Source organism: Porites lutea, chromosome 5 (genome assembly GCF_958299795.1).
Source record: "Porites lutea chromosome 5, jaPorLute2.1, whole genome shotgun sequence".
NCBI lineage: Eukaryota > Metazoa > Cnidaria > Anthozoa > Scleractinia > Poritidae > Porites > Porites lutea.
In genome coordinates, this window is record NC_133205.1 from 33,696,838 (window position 1) to 33,718,621 (window position 21,784).

At 40.0% G+C, this 21,784-nt stretch overlaps 1 protein-coding gene across 1 annotated transcript in view; it reads left to right on the forward strand.

Moving 5' to 3' along the window:
- LOC140936502 (uncharacterized) overlaps positions 1–21,784 on the forward strand; it is a 470,324-nt gene that overhangs the window by 171,679 nt on the left and 276,861 nt on the right. The window lies entirely within an intron of this gene.

A 21,784-nucleotide genomic window follows, 5' to 3' on the forward strand; every position in this document is an offset into this window, starting at 1 on the left:
AAAATGTGCGTTATTTATCAGGACATCTGTTTCTGGCGGAATTGTCTCCATGTCGCAAATGTCACGGAATTTATCGCCGCCAAGAGCCGAGCCGGTCAAGAGAGGTTTGCCAACCTTCTCTTCTCTTCTCTCTACTGTCATCTGGGTGAAAAACTGTCGCTCCAAAAAAGGCCTTAAACAGTACCTAGGAGGTCTGAAATGCAGTCAGAATACAAAGAAAAACAAGAAGATGCTAAAGGTAAGCTTCAAAGCGATATTCAATGTACATTTTGCTAATTTAGTGAGCAAAGAATATTTCTCCATACAACGTCTTATAATTTTCTTGCTGTATGAATAATTATTAGCTAAGTAGGATAATGTTGTTCAGGGCCTCATAGTGAGCTTGGGCTACCTGTGTCCTGAGCTGCGCGTATCCTTTCCTTCGCGTTCCGCCGAAGTAATGAATACTGACATCTAAATTTCATAACTAGCAAATAACGAGAGTTACCTTTAATCAATAATGTAGTCGTGTGTTTTTTTGCTGTGAATAATTATTTTGCAGAAAAAGGTAATATATGATGATATTTAGCCCTCGCAATCTTTATTTTTATTTCTTACAACGTCTCAACGGTCGTCTGTAACGCGACACCGACTCTCTTGTGAGAAAATAAATTTACATTCCAGACTCGTAACGTGAGCTTTACGCCTGAATGACTTAGTCCCTTTAAGACCACGTGGCAAGAATTCACTTTTTTTCTACTTCATAGTATAGCGCGATTTATTTTTACTATCAGTTCAACATAATAATTGCTGATACTGAATTGACATTCTAACTGAGTCAACTACTTTTTATTTTCCTTTTTTCATTGTTTTTTCGATTTTGGTCGCTGTATTGATATTTAAGCATAGCAAATTGTTTCCACGCAAAGATAAAACTCAACAGTTATGAATTCTAATTCCTCCTCAGTAAGTACATATCGATATACTGTATCATACCCGGTGGCGCTCACCTCTGGCTTTCGACTCTCGATATTGCCTTCATGCCGGTCCTGATTGTATGGTACAAAGAGACTCCTCAATCGGATGAACGATGATTTAAAACATATTCTCACGTGAGTATTACGGCACAATTTTTGGCTGTCAACAACTTATAAATTATTGTTATTTGTGGTAACTTAAGTCACACATGTGGTTCCTAAAGGAAGGTTAAGGTGGTAACAAAAAAAATTGTTCGTTGAAAGATATTGGTATTTTTACCTCTTTTGATCTTACGGAATTCATTTAGTCCTTTTTAAGTTTCTATTTCAGGGGTGGATTTTGTTTTTCCGTTCAATTCATGGTTGAATAACAAACATAACAAGACTCTGTTCGTCTGTAAGCTGTTTGACAGGCTTGATTGCGTCAGTATCTATGTAGACTAGTCAAGAAAGACAACTGTAAATTCGTATGGTCTATTGCAACAGAGACATGCCGAAGGGATGCCGAAGCGGGGCAAAAACGTGTACACCAGGCGTATTTGTCGTCGCCACGTATCCTTCCCCTTGGGCAGGAATGGGAGGAATCCTATTGGCAAGTCTAAAGAACGTGTTGTTATAAGAGTGTTGTGGCGACCTGAGGGGTCTTGCGTCAGGGAAGTTGATAGAATAACTTGCCACACTGTGGAAAGTTCTCTTCATGCAAAACTGAAAAGGTGATGAAAAATAAAATATTCAAATAGTCTGGTAAGCAGAATGTTAGTTTTTTTTACGGGTTTGTTATATTCTTTTCAGATCATCTTTCAGTCGTGAAATAAAGACCCCGTTGAATTCCCAATTCATAACTAATTTTCAACCATTGACCGCGGACTGTTTTAGAAAGAAAAGAGTTGAAAGTGTACAGTTTACTGCGTAGAATGTTGCAACGGACAGATTGAAACGAAATTATTTTCTTAATCAGCATTTTAATACATTGACACAAAGTGAACCATGCCTGTCTAATGACTTTCATGTATACGTAATAAAAAGCAAAATTCTTCAGGCGAAAGAAAACCCCCAAGTAAATAACATCTTCTAGAATCTAAGAATTCACTCAAGACCCTTTAAAGGGCCTGAGATAAAAAACCGAACAAGTAGCCTTATTAAAATGCGGGTAGATCGCCTCTTATCCCACAGAAGCGGCCAGGCTACCGGGTAGAACGGTGAGGCCTAACCGACGTAACTGTAGACAGACGATGTAAAAAGATCTGAAGGCCCCGGCCGTGCAGGCGCCTTTTGCTACCAGAACTTGTAAAATAATGGTAAGAGAGGAACTATCCTCCCTGGTTCCTCTCTTTAAATATCGGATGAACATAGAATTATATAGTACTGACGTGGCAGTACGTGGGAAATTAGATGACGACAAATGAATGGTTCAAGTTCAAAATTATACAACTCCTTTAACGTGTAAGATTATCTGGAGACTATGGCGTTCACACTTTAGACAGTAGGGACGGAGAAAATTAAGAAAAGTGTCTTACAGGTTGTCAGTGCCCATGAACTTCAGGTCTGGATGAAATTTTCAGCCCGTTAAGTGCAAAGCAATGCCGGCTCAGTCTTATTGCGATGAGTTCGTGCGTCTGCACTGAACTTACTCGATGTCCAACGTCATTTTTCGCCTCATTATTAAAAATCCATGAGCCAAATCAAAACAACATATATTTAAGCCAGTTTTACAAATCTCCTCAGAGACAAACAAATTACAGCAAGCGTTGGTTACCTTTCCGTGAAGCAATCACCCCAAAGAAAGAATCAACGTAGATAAAATAATACAGTATATTCGCTGTCTGCTCTCAGTGGTCGACACTCATGCAAATACTTGCTCTTACGCGGTGAAAGATGATTGGATGATGCTGACAGGTTAACTACTCAGAAGGGGGATTTCCCTACTTAAAAAGAAGCTTCCGTCACCTTCTAGAGTCGACGGGTTATTGGAGTTCTTACCAGATTTTTTTTCAATTTTTGCGCCCAGCAGAAAACAAATACGTGTTGTAAACGTTAAATCCATTGCTGAACTTAACAACACGTAGACAAAGTTTTCACCTTAATTTGAGACCTTCGGAAGAAATATAAATTTTAAGACTATGAAAACATCAAATGACCCTTCGAGCAGAGGCCCTTCGATCTTCCTAGATCGAAAGGCCTCTGCTGCTCGCAGGGTAACATCAAATGAGAATGATGAATTTCTGCCTAAGTTGCTATTTACAGTCTTTCTTTTTCTTTTCGTCACTTTACTGTTTTTTCAGACACGTTCTTTTTTTAGTAAGAACAAGATAAAAAAAACTGTACTTTGCATGCTGATTATCGTGACTCGAAAAGTGAGATGAAATTTCCGTGTCAGAGACTCCCACCCAGGTAGGTGCGGGAGGGGGGGGGGGCACTTCCCTATTAAAATGACGGGGGTGCTCGTCGTACCTTTTAGGGCTTTAAATTTGAGAATTGTTACCGATTAGGGTGCTAAAACCTAAAATGACTGCTGCCAGAGTTGTCTCAGTAAAGATTTATGACAACACTTTCAAAAAGTCCTTGAGAAGGCGTGTTCGAAAGTTATCTTTATTGCTATTGAAATTTGTGGTACCAATTATATATTTTGTTATTGTTGAATCGGTACCTGTCAGGGGTGGAAATGAATTTGGGACATGCACATAGAACAAAATTCTGGTACCTTTTAGGGGTGTTTTCGAAATTTTTCGACGAACACCACCGTACCCCCCTCCCCTTCTCCTCTTCTCCCTTCGAGTAAGAGTGAGCCAGAAATCCGGAGTCGAGTCGAATGTAAATGGCGCTTTCACTTGGATGCTGATGCTGGGAAACATCTGCCTTGGGTAAACTGATTTCCTGTAAAACTTTCACTTGGGGGATCGAACAGTCGCTGAATATATAAGTTGATCACCGGAGGCAGATGCACACCTGAAAATCACACCTCGTAGAAATCAAAAACAAGATCAGGAAAAACAGATGTGAAGGTCATCAATTTAAGCTGCTTTCAACATTTTGACAATTCAGAGTATAATTTCTCGATCAAACTACCAGTTGTTACTGAGAACTACTGTGATCTACTGCCACGTGAGTACTGCTCTAGACTTCTAACAGCTATAGATACTCATGCGGAACAGTAGTCTAGCTAAACGCTAACATAGGGTCAACATGGTAACAAAGCATGCATCATCTCACCTTGGAAACCCTTGCTTGAAGAATTGTACTACAAAACAGTTCGTAGTCAGACAAAAGCCCTCCATTAATCCAATTCGAACTTCGTGATCATTAGATCAAGGCATGTGATGGCGAGTAACTTTGTGAACGAGTGACTGAGTCACTGCACGCCTTTAATACTATCAATTGACCTTGGCACATGAAAGTGCAAAGTGGGCATAATAACAAAGTCACCTTTCGAGTCAGGATTTTTTTCACGATTTAACATCCTTGTTTATTCACTGCCAAACCCCAAAACCAATGTTTGACACACTTTCTGACACTTTCGGAACAGTTTCAATGGACAGTTGATTTAATTATTCCAGGGGCAAAGCCAGGAATCAGTTTACAGGGGTAAAATTTTTCTTTCGCGCGTGACATGATAACATCTTTCTTCAGTTTTAACTTGCGAATTTGTCGTTTTTACATCTCCCAAAATACACCTTGTAATAATATCTCCCATTATACACCTCCACTTTGGCCCTTTTACAATTCGTACATTAAAAAACGCAAATTGTTTACTAGAAAATTTTCTCAAACGATTTTAAGAAATCACCTCGGCTTTAATTTACAACATCTGCAATTAAATTATGCTTCGTGCAACGTCAAGGTTGATAGACTAACATTTATCAACTTCCAAGAAAATTATCAACTGAAACCGACTGCCGAAATGTATTTCTACTCATATCATGTTATTCCACTCAATAAAACAATATCGAATTAGTGTCAACTAGCTTCTTCCAATTTTATTCCCTAACGCAAATGTTTCTACTTAAAGCCTGGTTTCCATATGATCGCTACGATCGCTATGATCGCTGCGATCGCTGAGAAAAAAAAAGTTCAGCGATCGCAGCGATGATAGCGATTATATGGAAACCACTTTGACGTACTTTGACCGGCACTTTCCAGCGATGGCAGCGACAACGATCGCTGAGAGAGAAGAGATGGATAGAGATGCGATCGCTACAGTGTCGCTACAATCGCTGGAAAGTGGTCAAGTTTCCTTATGATCGTTATGATCGCTGCGATCGCTGAACATTTTTTCTTAGCGATCGTAACGATTATATGGAAACCACTTTCCAGCGATCGTAGCGATCGCATCTCTATCCATTTCTTCTATTTCAGCGATCGTTGTCGCTGCCATAGTCGCATCTTTACTAAATAAAATACGTTTCAATAACTGTAATACTTAGCAAGCAGGAAGAATGTATCATGTTGTTCACTTATTTATGTTTCTTTTTGCCGGAACGGAAAAGGTCTGTTGAATTTTGTAAGCGGGAGAAAGCTTGTTTGCAGGATTAACAATACTCGGTACAACTTCCAAAAGAAATAAGCTGCCTTTCAAACATCTAAAACCACGATTTATGGACCGTATACTTTCGAATTAAAGTCCATATCTAAACATCAATTATTGTTTTATTGGAAAAGCTTTGAAAATATATGATCTTTTATACTCTACCTTGAAGCAAGTGAAACAAAACTAGACTCATTGTGTTTATTGCTGCCGTCAATCATAATTACGATCACAAGCAACGAACCTTGAAACAGAGAAACACACAAAACGGATAGAAATCCACAAATCACAAACCATGACCTTTTGAACCCGTTAAGTAGAGTTTTGTTTCCTAAGAGGTCCGTTAAGATGATTGATAGCAGCGAAAGACGCAATCGTCGGTTGGCTGCTGAACTTCAGAATTCGCATGTTTGTGAAAAGTGCAGTAAATAGACGATTCTAATTTGCGGTCTACAGTCTACATGAAAACGCACTATTTTTTCCACAAGATGAAAAATACATGTATTCAGTTTTAAGATTTTCCTTATGGTATTTTTCTCTAACTTAAAGGAATAAAATCCTTCGCATTTTGTGACCTAAAAAAGTTTAAAGATTTCTCGCTTGCATGTTACGTTCATCAGCACACACTTCAAACAATGTAAATAGATGAAACGATCAATAACATATCTTTTTAATACCTGATACCGATATGGGTTAAAAATTCGCTCGAGTTCTGTTTGTCTCACTCATGACTAACTTTTCTTCATGGAAGATAACTATGCCTCTTTATAATTCCTCCAAAGTTTTTGTGCCAGCTAAACAATATGGAAACACTATTCACAGTGACTCCTTGGATATTAAAAAGAACGAGCGTGACGCACTATTATGCCTTTGTTAACTTCTGATCACATCTTCAGGCGAAGTCTCTCTTTTCAAGCGATTCATCTCAATGCACAATAATTGACCCTTATATTAGTTAAAACCCTATGGTTCATTTATATTAATGCTGTTTTTGCCCCTCACATTGACTGTGTTCGTTCGTATTCAAAACACCTTTAGGAAAATAAAGGTCATATAAGTCATGTGTATTTAATGTTTCGAGATAAATGGATTATACGCTTTTTTAAGTTTCCATTTTGCGGTGACTTCAGTTTACATCTCCATAAAATGGTAACAGAAATATCAAGAAACATCGTGAGAGCTGTTATTTTCAAAGGCATGTTTCTGAAACTCGCTAATGCTGACATCAATATAGCGTGCTTGCTGAATGGGCGAAAACACAGAATTGTGATCACAAGATCTTGTACAAATTTAATGATAAAAGCTTAGCAAGATACAGATACAAACAAAAGCAAACCCCCTGAAACCTTGACGTGGGCTACGCTTTTATGCTACTCATTCACCAAACCTTGTCAGTAATAGTTCCTATTTTCCTCAAGTCGCTCTCTGTGAAGCTCCCGGATGGGATGTCCCGGTGAAGCTTTAAACCTGTGTGCGAAATTCTCAGAGTTGCTATTTTTGTCCGTGTCTTCTTTATCCTCAGTATCCGAAATTTAGACCGTGTGGCGTGTGTTGCGTTAAATAGAAGGAAATGTTTAAAGGAAAGCCAGTTTTCTAACATGGCAAAGTTGTCACGTATTCATGCATCTGCCATCCATCGGCAACTGAGTTGTTCGCTTCACTGACTACGACAGCTTACAATCAAGTCTTCAGCCATAGCGTCGTCAACTGCTGAAATGCTTTGCTCATAAATTGTGCTTCTTAATTACCGGGGCCTAGCCGAAGGCTGGCACCGGTCATAAAATGCAACGCGTTTCTGTGTTTTCAAAGTTACATTGTTAGGGATATATCGCTGACTGAGATATATCACTGGCCCGTTACTTTGGGAGTGTGGGAGTTGAGATATATCGCTAGTTCAGAAATTTGAAGTAGGGAGCAGCAACTGTAACCATGTAAATATTAATTCGATTAGTTTGCACACGGAATGGTTTAATACGACTATATTTACCACTTATCAATAAATGAGATCCCTGTCTGTTGAAAAATATTGTTACAGTATTCATCCTAACGATGACAAAGCTTAGTCGCTGTTGAACTGTGTACACTACGACAAAACAAAAATCTTAACTTATTAAACTTGCATGCGCGAAACTTTGTTTGTGCGTTTCAATACCTTACAATTCGCACTCGCTACAGGAAAATTCGTCAAATATTGGCCGACAAATAATTAAGACTCATTACAAGCAAGTCTATCACTGCTTTAAGTAATGAAAAACCAAAAAAGACTGTTTCACATAACCTTTGTCACGCAATATTTACGTTAGCGACAAGCGAAAACTCTCAACAGTTTAAAATGGGGGATTCCCTGACATTTTCTATAAAATATTTTCATGTCGCCCGACAAACTTGTTGATGTAAACGATTCTTCCTCGTGGGTTGCCAAGACAAAAGTGGCCCCGGTAAAATTCACGAAGTGATTCTTGTTGCTCATGTGCTACAGTATGTGGTCCTTGGTCCGCGTGTAAAAGTCATTAACTTGAATATCTTACCCGAATCTTCATGTAACGAGCTGAAATACTCCTTGAAGATAGCTTTTATGTTCCTGTCGATAATCCTGAAGTTTCAAGCTCCAGACATAAATATTTTGCTTGGAATTCGCAAAAAGGCGACCGTTTTCGATGGTCCTTGGTCCGCGTCTCAGGTAAGCAGCACGATAAAAACGTAAAAATGTTATAGTTTCCACACGAAAACGTGATTTTCACAGTATTTCTTGTAGTTTTTTTCTTTTCTTGATGCAATTAAGCTAAAGTTTTTTTCGGAAGATGTTGTGAACCTAAAATAATCTGCTTTTCTTTCAAAGACTTCAGACAACAGTCTCCTCGAGTCTCCTACACGAGCGTCGACGAGCGGTTTTCAGGGGCACCCAACGACAATTTTCGGGAAAATATCTGTTCGGAAGACAGATTTGAGATCTAGAATTTTCGGAACATTTGTTGTAAAATTTCTTACTTGCCTACCTCTCCTTGGATTTTCGAACATCTAAAAACTGGTAAAATTGCCCATTTTCAACGGATTTTTACCTTAAAAAGGTCACCTAGAATTTTCGGGAGCATTTTTTCCAGCTGAAATTTTCGAAAAGGTAAGTCAGTGATCCCTATAATTTTCGGATCGCTAGACTTTCAGCTAGGAAATCCGAACAGATGAAAAATTTATAGGGGATAGAAATATGCCCATATCTACAGTTTAAATACTAAAACACCTTTAACAATGCTATGTTAAGGGGTTTTGAACTATATTCTCGTTGGGTGCCCCTGGGTTTTTACCAAAAACTCTGTATGTACTCGAGGTATTAAAGAAGAGAGCTTGTAGACATGTATAGGGACGACTTTCGAAACATTCTTCGAAAACAAAGGCCGTCGCTTTTTACTTTGGGAAGTTTCATTCAACCAAGGTCAAAGGCCGCGGACCAAGGACCGCTAAGCGAAATTTGAGGTATTAAAGAAGAGAGCTTGTAGACATGTATAGGGACGACTTTCGAAACATTCTTCGAAAACAAAGGCCGTCGCTTTTTACTTTGGGAAGTTTTATTCAACCAAGGTCAAAGGCCGCGGACCAAGGACCGCTAAGCGAAATTTGGTGATATTTTTCAAGAGTCGCTAAAACAAAAAATTCAGAGTCTACAGCAATATGCTTCCAACAGCAGAAATAAGTTGATCTGAAAACCTGTTCTGCAAAAAGGCAAGTCTTCCCGTTGCGTTTTAGTTATTCGCAGGCTAAGTTAACATGACCACGTAATTTACGGTGCCGCAAAAATCCATACTTCAAGAAAGACAAATTAACTTACCTGTCAACAAATTTTAATTTCGCGTCTTCACCCGCAGCAAGAAGGCTGAAACTTCGTCATATGAAAGAATGCTAATCAGTAAATCACGATATCTTTCATTATTCAACGTATTTTTTTTCTTGACGAAATATTTTATCATTTTCGGAAAAGACGCAGACCAAGGGCATCGCGGACTTGCGCGGACCAAGGACCACATACTGTACATCGATCGATAATTCTCTCTTTGAGTTCACGAAGCGGCCCCGGCGTTCCAAACCTGACGCTCACAGTCATCTTTTAGTGCATTTAGTGTGAACTTACCGTGAACGGCGTGTCGGTTTGTATGCAACTTGAGCATTTCTCTGAGTTTCCCAGCGCCAACATCATCTAACTGACTTAAACTCGAACAATAAAAAAAATTATAGAGTGACTCATATGATGATCGAATTGCTTCGAACAACGCAAATAGCCTTCTTCAGGTTCGCAACGCCTTGTGGGTGTTTCAGGGGGAGCGGAGACGAGGTACAAAAAGTATCCGTGCAAGGGTTCGTGCAAGAGAAAATCATATGAAACCATTTGTGAGAACGTCGTTTCTCGGTACCAGACCCTCTTGTCTTCCCTCTCCCGGGAGACCGTTTTTCGACACCGACGACCGAAAACCGAATTTATGACTGGGCCGCACAGGCAGCCCAGTAAAAAAATCCTTTTTTAAATGCGTATGCGTGGCGTATGATATGTACTTCTTCGTTCGCACGGCCGCAGAATCAGAGGTATATGACCACTCTTTCGCTCTCTTTGGTTATTTTACGTAAAAAGGGCTGGAAGAGCTCACTCTAATGATCTAGAGATACCAGGTGGAGAAAAAAGTCGTACTGATTTATTTTCTAAGAACAAGCTTTTCAAAGGAAGAAATTCTTAAATTTAACTCCAAGTAGCAAAGTTGATGTCGTTGGTGATGTATCAGTGTCAGAAGGAAGCTCGACAGCTGCCGAACAGTTCAAACCAAAAAAGAAACAAATAGAAAATGTCAGTGGAAAATTCAAATATGATTGTTTTGGATATGTTTGTGTGGCCTATTTATATGTTACTGTTTTCAAATAATTTGTCATTTTCAAATGCGTAATAAAGTTTAACAAGGTTTTTCTGGACTAACAGGTTTTAATAATTCTAGTGACATGCGCATGGCTGAGCAGGCTGAGCACGTAACGTGTCAAAACCAAAACGTGACTGAAATGGTGCTCCATCTAAAGCACCGCTCGAAATAAACCGCCTCCCCATCACGAGGCTCATTTACATACAATGAAAGTTTACACCAATCGACCAACAAACCAACCGACTGACCAACCTTGAGTGCTCCCTATAACCTCGTGAATAGATTCACGAGTTTAAAATGTGCTGCACGTGCTTCGAGTCGTTTTCTTCTCTCAGCAACGTCTGAATCGACCGGCCGTTAATGCAGTCCAGTTACGTCATCACTACCCGAAAACCGGGTAGTCATTTTGATTGGTTGATTGTCTAAACATTCGCATAATTATGCATAATTATGAGGAATTTTAGCGGGATTGTCGCTTGATATTAAGCGGATCGCATCCCTGGCCTTTCCCCGGACGTTAGACATTCATATATGTTTACCGGTATTTGTATTTCGGCTCTCTCGAAAAGGCATGAGAAGGTAAGACCACCGATGTTTGCTGCACCGGTTGCGGATGCATCTGTCTGTACCGGTCGGTATTGTAAATGAAAGAGAAGGCATACAAAATCCAACGTTAACAGCCAAGGCCGCGGGTCAAGCTTACCCCAAAATGATTCTATTAATGAACCGATTATTTGAAAAAATGAATCCGTTAGTCGTTCCCGTAACTGGTGTCAAATTTAAATCGGCATTCTTGTATGCGTAATAAGCATTGAATATTTTAACGATACGATTAACGACGGCGATTCACAGACGTCTCCTCTCCCGATTTTTCCTGAGGGAGTGGGGACGTCTGCACACAGGCTACGTGATTGCGTCCGAGTTTGATTATGGATTTACAGAGTACTGCATGCAGCTGATAGTTTGAATGTCTGAGCGTTAAACGTGAATTACGATCGAAAAAAGTAAAGCCATTCTGTATCATGCTGCCAAACGATATTTCTTGGTTTGCCATTTGAAAATAGTGTTTAACGTTTTGCATGAATTGAAGCAAAGGAGTACTGACGTCACTGGACGGCATTAACGGCCGGTCGATTCAGACGTTACTGAGAGTAATATTATAACTCTCAGTGACGTCTGAAACGACTCGAAGTAATCGGATGAAATTCAGGCTATAGCCGAGGGCGATTTTTTCTCTTTTTGCATCAAAAAGTGGCGATTATTTGAGGGAAGGCGATTATTCGAGGGAGGCGATTATTTAAACTATTACGTAATATTGTTCATTGGAAGTCGTCTTCTAAATATTTTGTTTTATCATTCCATTAAATGAAAAAATTATCATATCAAATAAACTGAACATGGGCTCTGTAAGTGTTCCAAATGTGGGTCCTTGATTAATTTTCAGAGTTTGAATCGTCACTGATAAGTTTTGCTGGATCAGATTCCCCTTCGACTTGACAGGGAGGGGATAAAAGAAAGAGAGGACGGCGAGAGGGGTGGGGGGGGGGGGAGGGCGATTATCCAAGGGAGGCGATTAATCGAGGGACGGTTATTATTCGAGGAAATACGGTGTGTGCACTATGTACATTTCATCGTGAAGATTTCTGCTAATCTTGAGGAGTTTTAGGCCCGGTTCAGACGCCGAACTTTTCAAGAGCCGAACCTAATGCACTGAATTAAGTACATGAAAAGTTCGGCGTCTGAATCAATTAGGAACGCCTTTTTCAAGTTAGAACGGCTCAGCCGCTATTTTCCCCAAGCCCGCCCTGGAATTTCGCCTTTGGAACGACTAAACTAACTCTTTCCATAATGACCACATTTTTCAATGATATAAACTTCATCAGGGAGTTGAAAAAACTATAAAAAAATAAAAATTAAAAAAAATTAACACATGTTTGAGTTCAGTTCAGTTCAGTTCAGTTCTCTGCTACAACAAAAAAGTTTCAGATGTCAACAAACATGTAATGAATGTCAAGGCGTAGCTGCTTGAATTGTTTTCCGTTGAGATTTTATTAGTTATGGTGAGGATTATTTCATGAACACCACAGAATATGATAGACACTGATACACATGTAGAGCTCTCTCAGCAATTTTCAGCGAGTTTGTTTATGTGATTGGCGTCAGTGAAATGTGAACAGTAGAGATGAGTATAGCGGAGTTATCCTCTCTTGTTTTTTTATACAGTTTTGAGAAAACTAAGTGAAACAGGGCAAAGAAATAATGTTGAGATTTAATAGCCGCAATAAGCTCCCGTTTACTCATAAAAGAATCAGCTATTTTCTAATTTGTTATTTGTCAATGTTCATGACCACTTTGAAGTACCCAGCGCGAGTGTCCTTGTTTCAATTTGTCAACTTTCAGTTTTTATATTTCAGCTTTGAAACTAAATTTTTACTCATAGCTTATCTGTATTCTCTTTAAACATTTTTTTAAGCATATTGTGTTTGCAAACAATTCAGTCATTTTGACTTTTCAGACCCTGCAAACAATTTTTTGATAACATCACTCGTGCCTAGATGAAAGTGCCTATTACTTTACGATTGAAATTTAGTTATAGTGGCTGTGTTTTCACTAGGACAATTTTAACTAGATAAAGCCGGAAAAGCCCGGAAATACAGTGAAAACACCTCGTCTTGGTTTTAGCTAGTTAAAAATGCAAGCTGTTTTCACAAGCAAAAACAAGGGATTTTCTCGCCTTTACGAGCGGAAATTCACGCAGAGTTATACTACCTCGCGAGATGGTATAACTTGTCCTGATAAACGCTGTAGCCAATCGGGTCGCGCGTAGTGACAGACGCCTGCCAAATAATCCGGTAATATTATTTTCCAGAGGCTATTGCTTCTTGGTTGAGCTTGAGAAATTCAACATGGCAGACAATTCCAACAGTCATTTCTTTCGATTTACAATCCCACCGACCCCACTGCATTGTCTATTTCTTCGGCCAGATCCTTAAACCAGAATTGTGGTCTTGGATAAACCCTCATAGTCTTGCGCTTATCCCAGTTATGGCACTGAATATTGTTTCGTTGTTGCATTGACAGAATTAAAAGATTTCGTCGCATCTTCCTCATTTGTAAGGACATAAGCCTCATTTGCTGAATAAAACTCCTTCTCCTTCGCAAAAATACAGCGAAAATAATCACACGAGAAGTCATTACAAGCACTTCGTCCCCTTTCATTTATTATTATGGCGCGCTTTTGCAATTTGAATCCTCTGAGTTAGTGGCTTAGATTGCCACAGTGAAAACAGTTGTCACGTTTAACTAGTAAAACTCGGTTTGTAAACAAATCCTAGAAAGAATGTTCAGCTAGTTAATCGCCCTAGTGAAAACACAACCAGTGAGTAATTTATTATATCTATGGTTCGTGGCATTTGTGGTTGATTATTAACATTTATGGGTGATAAAAAGGCGGGATATTTAGCAGCAGGATATCCACCACAGACTCTACTATAGACATCCAGTAAAGGCCTTAGAACACAGAAATTATATTTTTCCCTATAGCGCGCGCTCCCGTTGGGATACTTCGAGGTCACATGACATCTAAAAATCAAACTGTTGATCCCGCCAAAAATCGCTGAGCGGCAGCATTGCAAGATTTATGAAGTCAGAGGATAACAGTGCACTGTCACCCGCGAATGTTGACCGTTTGCAAGATTTATTTTCGTAAATTTGTACACGAAAAAGTTTTTCTGCGTGGGTTAAATAACAAATCACTTGAGATTCCCGGGAAAGAAATTAAATTAACTGTTTCCCTCGGGACCAGCCATTAAGTGTTTAACCCATTCGCCCCTGAACCGCCCGTAACCGCCCGTGCGGATCCACGTCCTTTCTACCCTTTTTGACGTCATCAGTTTTAACGGTCAAGGACAACTTTGTCCGCTAACTTGTGCAGAGTGAAGAGATCTTTCAAACCATACCAGAATGAGCACAATTCAGTCAAGGACACGGGAGAAAGGGGCAAAAGACCATGTAACATTGACCTGAAAACCTCCATGAAAATCTTGTTCCATTGCCCACCTATGTTTCCTTTCACCTAATCCTAAGATCCTAAAAGCTTTCCTAAAAACTATTCCCACCAAAATGAAGCCAACTAAATGCCCAGCAAGAGAAAAAAAAATGAGGCAAGAAAAGCGAAAAAAGAGGGGAGGAGAGAAAGCGAAAAGTAAAAGTCAAGACTGCTGTATCTCAAAATTTTGCTTTCTGCGCATGCCCGAACTTCGCAAGCTGATATTTTGCATCTGGATATGTATATTTTGCATCTGGATATGTCACTGTTTGTAAAACACGTTGCCGATAAACAACAATAGACCTTTTTAACGATACGGCGGCCATCTTAAATTTATTATATTTAAAGAGTATTATGGGATGCCCAGGGGGCACTCGCTCAGTAGTTACGCGCGCTTTTCGGGCAAAAAGAGAACTTTAATGTATATTTCTAGGGAAAAACGCGATCATTATTACATACAAACACAGCGCAAAGATCTTTTTTTCCCATTACAATCCTTTTCTAGGAAAACTTTAAGAAAACATGGGCTCGAAAAGCGCGCGTAAAGGCGAGTATATCGGATCGTACTCATGCCCCCTGGGCATCCCATAATACTCCTTAAATCCAATGCCGTATCGGTAAAAAGGTCTATTCCCTGTTTTTCTCGGACGCTACGGTAGACATTGCCGTGGCTAATCCCTGTAAGGCGTCTTCCCATGCAATCTTGTTAAAGGCATTTCGGTGGCGTATCTGAGAAAAAACTCGCTTGGACCACGTGACCCGAAACGCATTAGCCGCGCGGAATAATGAGGGCTATGGACAAGACAACGGGCTGTCTATGGGCTGTTTTCACACTAGAGCTAGAAATGGATTATCCGTCTGAGATTAACCCGTGTACAGTCGTCCCCCCTCCGACTGAGGGGAGACACCCCTTCTCCGATTTTTTCTTAGCGGAGGGGGCGGCTGTACACAGGCTATCAGAAACGGATAATCCATATCCAAACTGTCCGTCAAAATTGACAGATAATGTCAGGTGGATTGTTCATTCAAAATTAAAACCGTTCCGTTTTCAAACTAAGACGTATTACCTATCTGACGCGAATTTTCAAACGGATAACCCGTCTCACGCGAATCATCTGTCTCTAGGGTGAAAACGGCCATTTCTGTTATAAATGAACGTCATGCTCCCGGTCTTGAGTTTGGCATTCGCGTTTTAAATTGGCTATTGGCATTTCTTTGCGTAAAATAATATTAGAAGTGGAATACTTCATGTAAAAAGTATGAGCTATCAAATGTTAAAATTTTTCAAAAGAATAGCATTTCATTCCGAGATGATCCTAAGACCTTTACTTTGCTTCATTAATATTTAACTCTTTGAAACAAAAGAAATTAATCTTCAACTTTTTTGTTAACCGTTACTGCCAAAATTTTAGCCGATAACCGTAAAGGCCGCCACCCCATTGAGACTCTCTAATAAAAAGTGCGCACTCTGTTTTGATTTTCACACTTGATTGGCGCCAGTTTTAGCGACCCCAAGGGTAGCTCTTTGGGACCTTTTCGGCCGCTTGGCTGGCTCAGAAACTCGTGAGGTCGACTTGTAGCAATTCTAAACCACAGTGTGAGTACAGTAGGAGTAGGTTTAAACTCTCATCGAGAAATAATTTGAATACTAAGTACTGATTGAACTCCCAAACGAAACAAGGTATAGTTTGCTTCCTTACCTTAGTTCTGCATCAACTATAAAGTATCAGTCACTCGTCACAGATTTTAAATTTGTTGAGTATTATGCCATACAACAGTGTGGGCAAACAAACAGCCTTGTCTGTAATGGTCCATATGGTTCTATTGTTTGCTGAGGGAAAAGAAGAAGACACCTCAGTCTAAGCCTTAAAATGCATTAGTTAAAAATGCTTAACATTATGTGCCTGATTCACGACCGCGGGGAAACTGGAAAAAGAAAAATGGGAACAAAACCTAACTCTACTGAGCCCTATCTCGACCTATCTTTCCATTGTTTCCATTTTTCATTTTCCGGTTCCCCGTGCTCAATCCCCGCTCCCCGGCCGTTAACAACCGTCGTTTAACATCGGGATCATAGAAAAAGGTGTTTCCGGGACTATGACACAAGAATAAAAAACGGTCAGTCTTTTTTTTAAAATGGAATTATCGCCTTTTATTCGACTTCCATGACGGGGAGATTTGAATGAGAACACGATTACATACAGGTTTAGAAAAGTCGCTCACATTTGTTCAACGCGACTGCAACATTCAAAGATAACAGGTAAGTCTTGAAGGGATGTCTTTATGCTTTTTCACGGAGACGTGATGTGGCTGAAATGTCATCTTACCAAATATTAATTAATTCGAAGCTCATATGTTCACTTTCATATCTTTATCCGCAGCTCAAAATATGATTCATTTCATATATTTCATCATCAATTTAGCTGTCGACCTTGTTTTACTACGCCGTCACACAAAGATCTTCCCAACTGCAGCTAACTGCGGCCAGTCGGACTTTCCGACGTTTCAGTTGATAGCAGTTGTCCAGGCATCCTACCTTCGATTACCATTACGCCGTTCCTTCTAATTATATATGTCCTATTTTTGCGACAAACGCAACCTCGAATCCGGTCTTCTTTAATCTACTGTAGAACAATGTGATAGATAGCCTCTCCTTACCTGTCATCTGAAGTCAAGACAATGTATACATACCCATTAACAAAATCTGTACTCAAATTGAGTGATTTGGGAATCCGAAGGCCTTTAGTTGACCAAAAAAACTTATATCACGTCAAACGTCTGTGTTACTTTGTGTACCCTTGAACTGCCACAGCCTGGATATCGAGACTATCTCTATGTTTTATGAATGACATAAAGTATACCGATTGTGCAAGTCAGTCAGTGAAAGGCAGTTTATGTAGTCAAAATATGAATTCTCTAAAATATAAACACATTATTTTAGCAAAACATTTTCTGTAGCTAATCAGAGCAGATGTACATGTGTTTCGAAGATAAGAAATATTCGCGTTCCTTTCATGGGGCAAGATTGTTCTGGGAAGATTGTGAACCACCCAAAATGGGATAAACTTTAGTATTGAATTCCCGGGGGGCACTTGGGTATTTTTTGGGTAGGTATGTGCCGCCCGGGACTCCAAATTGGCACCCCGTTCTAAAAAAGAAATTCCCCTAAATTAATACCCCGTTCTAGAAATGGGCCAATTTTTTATACACCGTTCTAGGCCAATTTTTTATACTCTGTTCTAGGGTCCAACAAGAGTAAAACAGTTTGCTTGTTAACGCATTGAACCGTATTTTTAAAAGCAATCTGTCCTTGAATAATTTCAAATGGCTGCTTACAAAACTGGAGCTTTCATGCGTTCGAAATATTATACCCCGTTCTAGAAAACGCCTCTGAAATGGATACCCCGTTCTAAACCAGGAGCTTCAAAATCACGCCGGGCGGCACATACCCGTATAGGTAATGTATGGGAGTCCCCCCCCCCCCCCCCCCACCCACCCGGAATTGAATTTCTTATCTTTTTTATAGACAAAATTTTTTCCATTAATGTAACGTTTATAAACTGATTAGGAGATATCAGCTGGCAAAGCCTTTTCTTCTAATGGCATTAATTGATTTACTGCAAGACTCTCCATAACAGGAAGGCACTAGGCGGTTTCAGCTTTTTATCTCTTTCCGGCCAACTGGAAAATGGAAAGCATGACGCCCGGCCCTCCAACATTCCTGTGGTACCGTTCTTTCATCTTTCAGGGTCAACCTGATAACAAAGCGGCCATTACATTCTGCAAAAGAGTAAATTCGTACATGGAACATTTCTCGTGCCGACTGCTCTTGTGAGGGAATAAGCCCTTCCATGAAAACGCCCCTCCAAATATAAGCCCCCAAAATCGTAACGCAAAAAAACCCTCCGTTAAATCGCCACTCCGAATATAAGTCCCTGGGGGGCTTGTACTTGGAATTTGCCCTTGAATACAAAGTAAAACAATGCAAAAATGGTATATTTCCTTCCCTCTTCAAGCTGGCCTAATCGATTTTGAAACGCAAATTTCCCTCCGGTACATAAGCGCCCTCCGAATATAAGCCCCTCCAAAAATAAGCCCGTCAAAAAGGGCCTTTGAAAAATATAAGCCCCGGGGCTTATTTTCGGAATTTTACGGTATGTCATCCAGATCACCAGTAAACTGACAGCTGATTTGATGAGACAAACGCTGGGTCTGCAAGACCGAGTTTGAATCAAACGTCGGCCCGAGGCGTTAAATTTAGAAAATACGGTATGGTCATTTATCGGTCATGTCCGTGTTGTGGTTGTTTTAGGTTGTATAAAGAGTTTAAAACAAAGGGAAATAATAATCATGCAAGAAGAAAATTGAACCATAACACGGACAGTCTCTCGTTAATAACATCATCTCTGATCAACTGTAGTGAAATTTTCGACCACACGTTTATAGGCTAAAGCTTGAGAGTTACATTGTAAGTCACTGTTGAGAACCTGGAAACATCACAAGTCAGACGTATATCCACTGCAAGTTTGAGAACCAGTGTCACGGTTCACATAAGCGTTGTTTATTATTCAGAGTTTCAGGGACGGTCCATTAGAAAAGTGATGGGGAGGTACGGGAAAAACAAAATAAAATCATGCAAGCGAAGTTGTCTGAAAAAAAAAAAGCTAACCAAAGCTGCAAAAAATTCTTACATAAGGGGAGTTTCCTTCAAGGTATAAAAAAAAGACAATAGAGCGAAACTTCCTCTGCTGAACCGAGAGCGAAATTCTGACAGAAAGTTAGATATGTGACTGCGCACCCAGAGCCCCCACCCTCCCCCCTTTCCCCTCCCACCCACACCCTCATCATCCTTGGATCAACCACCACTAATCCATGTCAACCATCAGTTATGAAATGAGTTGTCATTAGTTCATTCAGTCTCATAGTTTAATGAATTACAATATGCTTTACAACAAACAACTATTATTTCATGATGGGTTTGGGAGAATAGTAACAGAGGCCAGAAATTGAAGTTTGCATAGCCTGTGTCCAGCCGCCCCTCCCCTAAAAAAAATCGGAGGGGGAGGGGCGGCTGTACACAGGCTAAGTTTGCATAGGGTGTATACATCGAGAAAAACCTGTTGAATTAGGTGTTGTGTAGTATATCCTTTCATTTGTGGAAATCGTAAGGCACAAATGCAAGAAATGCATTTTGCAGCCGCATGACAAGCAAATGATGAATTTGAAACAACACCGAAAGGAAAAGGATTACTATTGCTAGACGGAACGGTGAACTCGTTCAAAAGGGTTGCACCGTTTCATGTACTTAACAGAAGGTACATTAGGGTCGACTAAAACGCGTTTGGCGTCTCGGGGCGCTAGTTACTTACTCTATGTACTTTTGTATGTATGTAATTATATACTTATTTAATTTACTTCTACAATTACTTCTAAAATTCATATTTAAGAAAGCTTCGGAGCCGCATAGGCTTCATAAAAAACACTTAATTGACTGGTCCCGAGGAAGGTTAGTTTCCCACGAAGAAAAACCTTTTCGTGAACAAATTTCTGAAAATAAATCTCGCGAGCGGTTAAAATTTGCGGGTAACAGACCACTATTACCCTCCGACGTCATAGATTTTGCAATTTGCCCGCTCAGAGATTTTGGCGAGAACAATAAGAATTGAGGACACTTCTGAAGTGCCCAGGAATTAAAAGAAAAAGCTTCTGTATCCTACTACCAAAAATGCATGGTGTTGAAAATATTGTTTCCACTTCCCGGTTACCAATGTATGGGGAAGGATTCCAGGGGCCCGTTTCTCCAAAGTCCCGGTAACTTTACGGGCACGAAATCAAATATTCAAATCGAAATATAAAGAATAAGAGCGTGGGTCCTGGCTAGCAAACTAATGCATTTTGTTTCATTAACTGATAGTTTTATCATGTTAGATCCAAAACTATTGAAGCCTCGATCTTTAATGTAAACGGAGACAGCTTACCGGGCCGGTTAATTATCGAGACTTTCGAGAAACGGGCCCCAGGATCGTATTCACTAAGATACACAGTCTATGCACTACGCACTACAGACTGGAAGAACGGTTTTATGCTGGTGGCTTAAACTGCCTCTTGATACATCTGTACTAATTTTCCGTACTACCCAATATCTTTCGACTAGGTACTGTCGCAACTTTGACTAGACAATGGAATTAGGAATTTTCAAGTCAATGCCAACCGTCCGTAGCAAAGTCGTCATTCTAAATAGGCAAGAGGGATAAGGATCTGTCTAATTAGAATATTACTTTATCTAAGACGCACTAAATCTACGATTATTAACTAAAAAAAATAAAACAAATAAACAAAAAATAAACTTGAGTGTACCAAACGTAATGAAAGCAACGAAACGAACTGAAACGACAAAAAGAAGCCCACAAAATATACATGCTTATCACATTGATTATTTTGAGCTGTAGTCCACTTCCATTCTTGAAGCCCGCTCTTTTCCGCAAAGAAAGAGAGCAAAGAAACAAAGAAAACTACCTTTTAAGAGTTTTTTACCATCTTTAAGCTTACTATATAGATTTAGCCAAGCTTAAAAGCGGAGCGGAGCTGCCAATTGTGCATGTGGTAACTGCAATAAGGACAAGACAGCGGCGGATCCAGGATTTTTTAATGGGGGGTGGCTGATACCAATCGGCCACCAAACTTAATACGCTGATTTATTTTAAGTTGTCCTGCGTTTGTCCCAAAACATGGCGATTTAGGAAGACGTTAGGAAGGACGAATTGGAGACCGTCACACTGAAAAATCTAGGAATGCCACAAAAATAGAAGAAATAGAACCTAATAGAAATACCTTACTAAACCTGATTACGCCATCATTCGTCTAGGGTGCAGCGCCACAAATTTCTCACAAACCACACTTCTATCGATGGTAAATGCATTTGCATGCACGGAGATGACGGCGAAATCTGAGAGTCGTTCGGTGGTCATTGTGTTGCGAAGCCAAGTATGGATCCTCTGCATACAGGAAAGTGACCTCTCCGCCTCCGTGATCCCCATAGGCAAAAAGGTGAGAATTTTTATAAGTTCCTTCGCGTTTGGGAAGAAGATGTTGTCTACATGTTTCGCTAAAACTGAGGAGACCGAGGTGAATTCATGATCCGACGCTGCCTGTCGCTTCTAGTGGTTCATCCATCGAAGCAGTTCACTTTCTACTGCAAAAACGTGGACGTTCTTCAGCCCCGCCTACCAGTTCTGGTAGAAACCACGAGTCAATCGCATTGCGTATCTCTGTATAGGACTTCATAATTTCTTCAATTTTCTGCAACCAAAGTATACCTCTACAAGCCTTCCTTGAAGAGAGGTGACGAGTGGTCGCATCGACT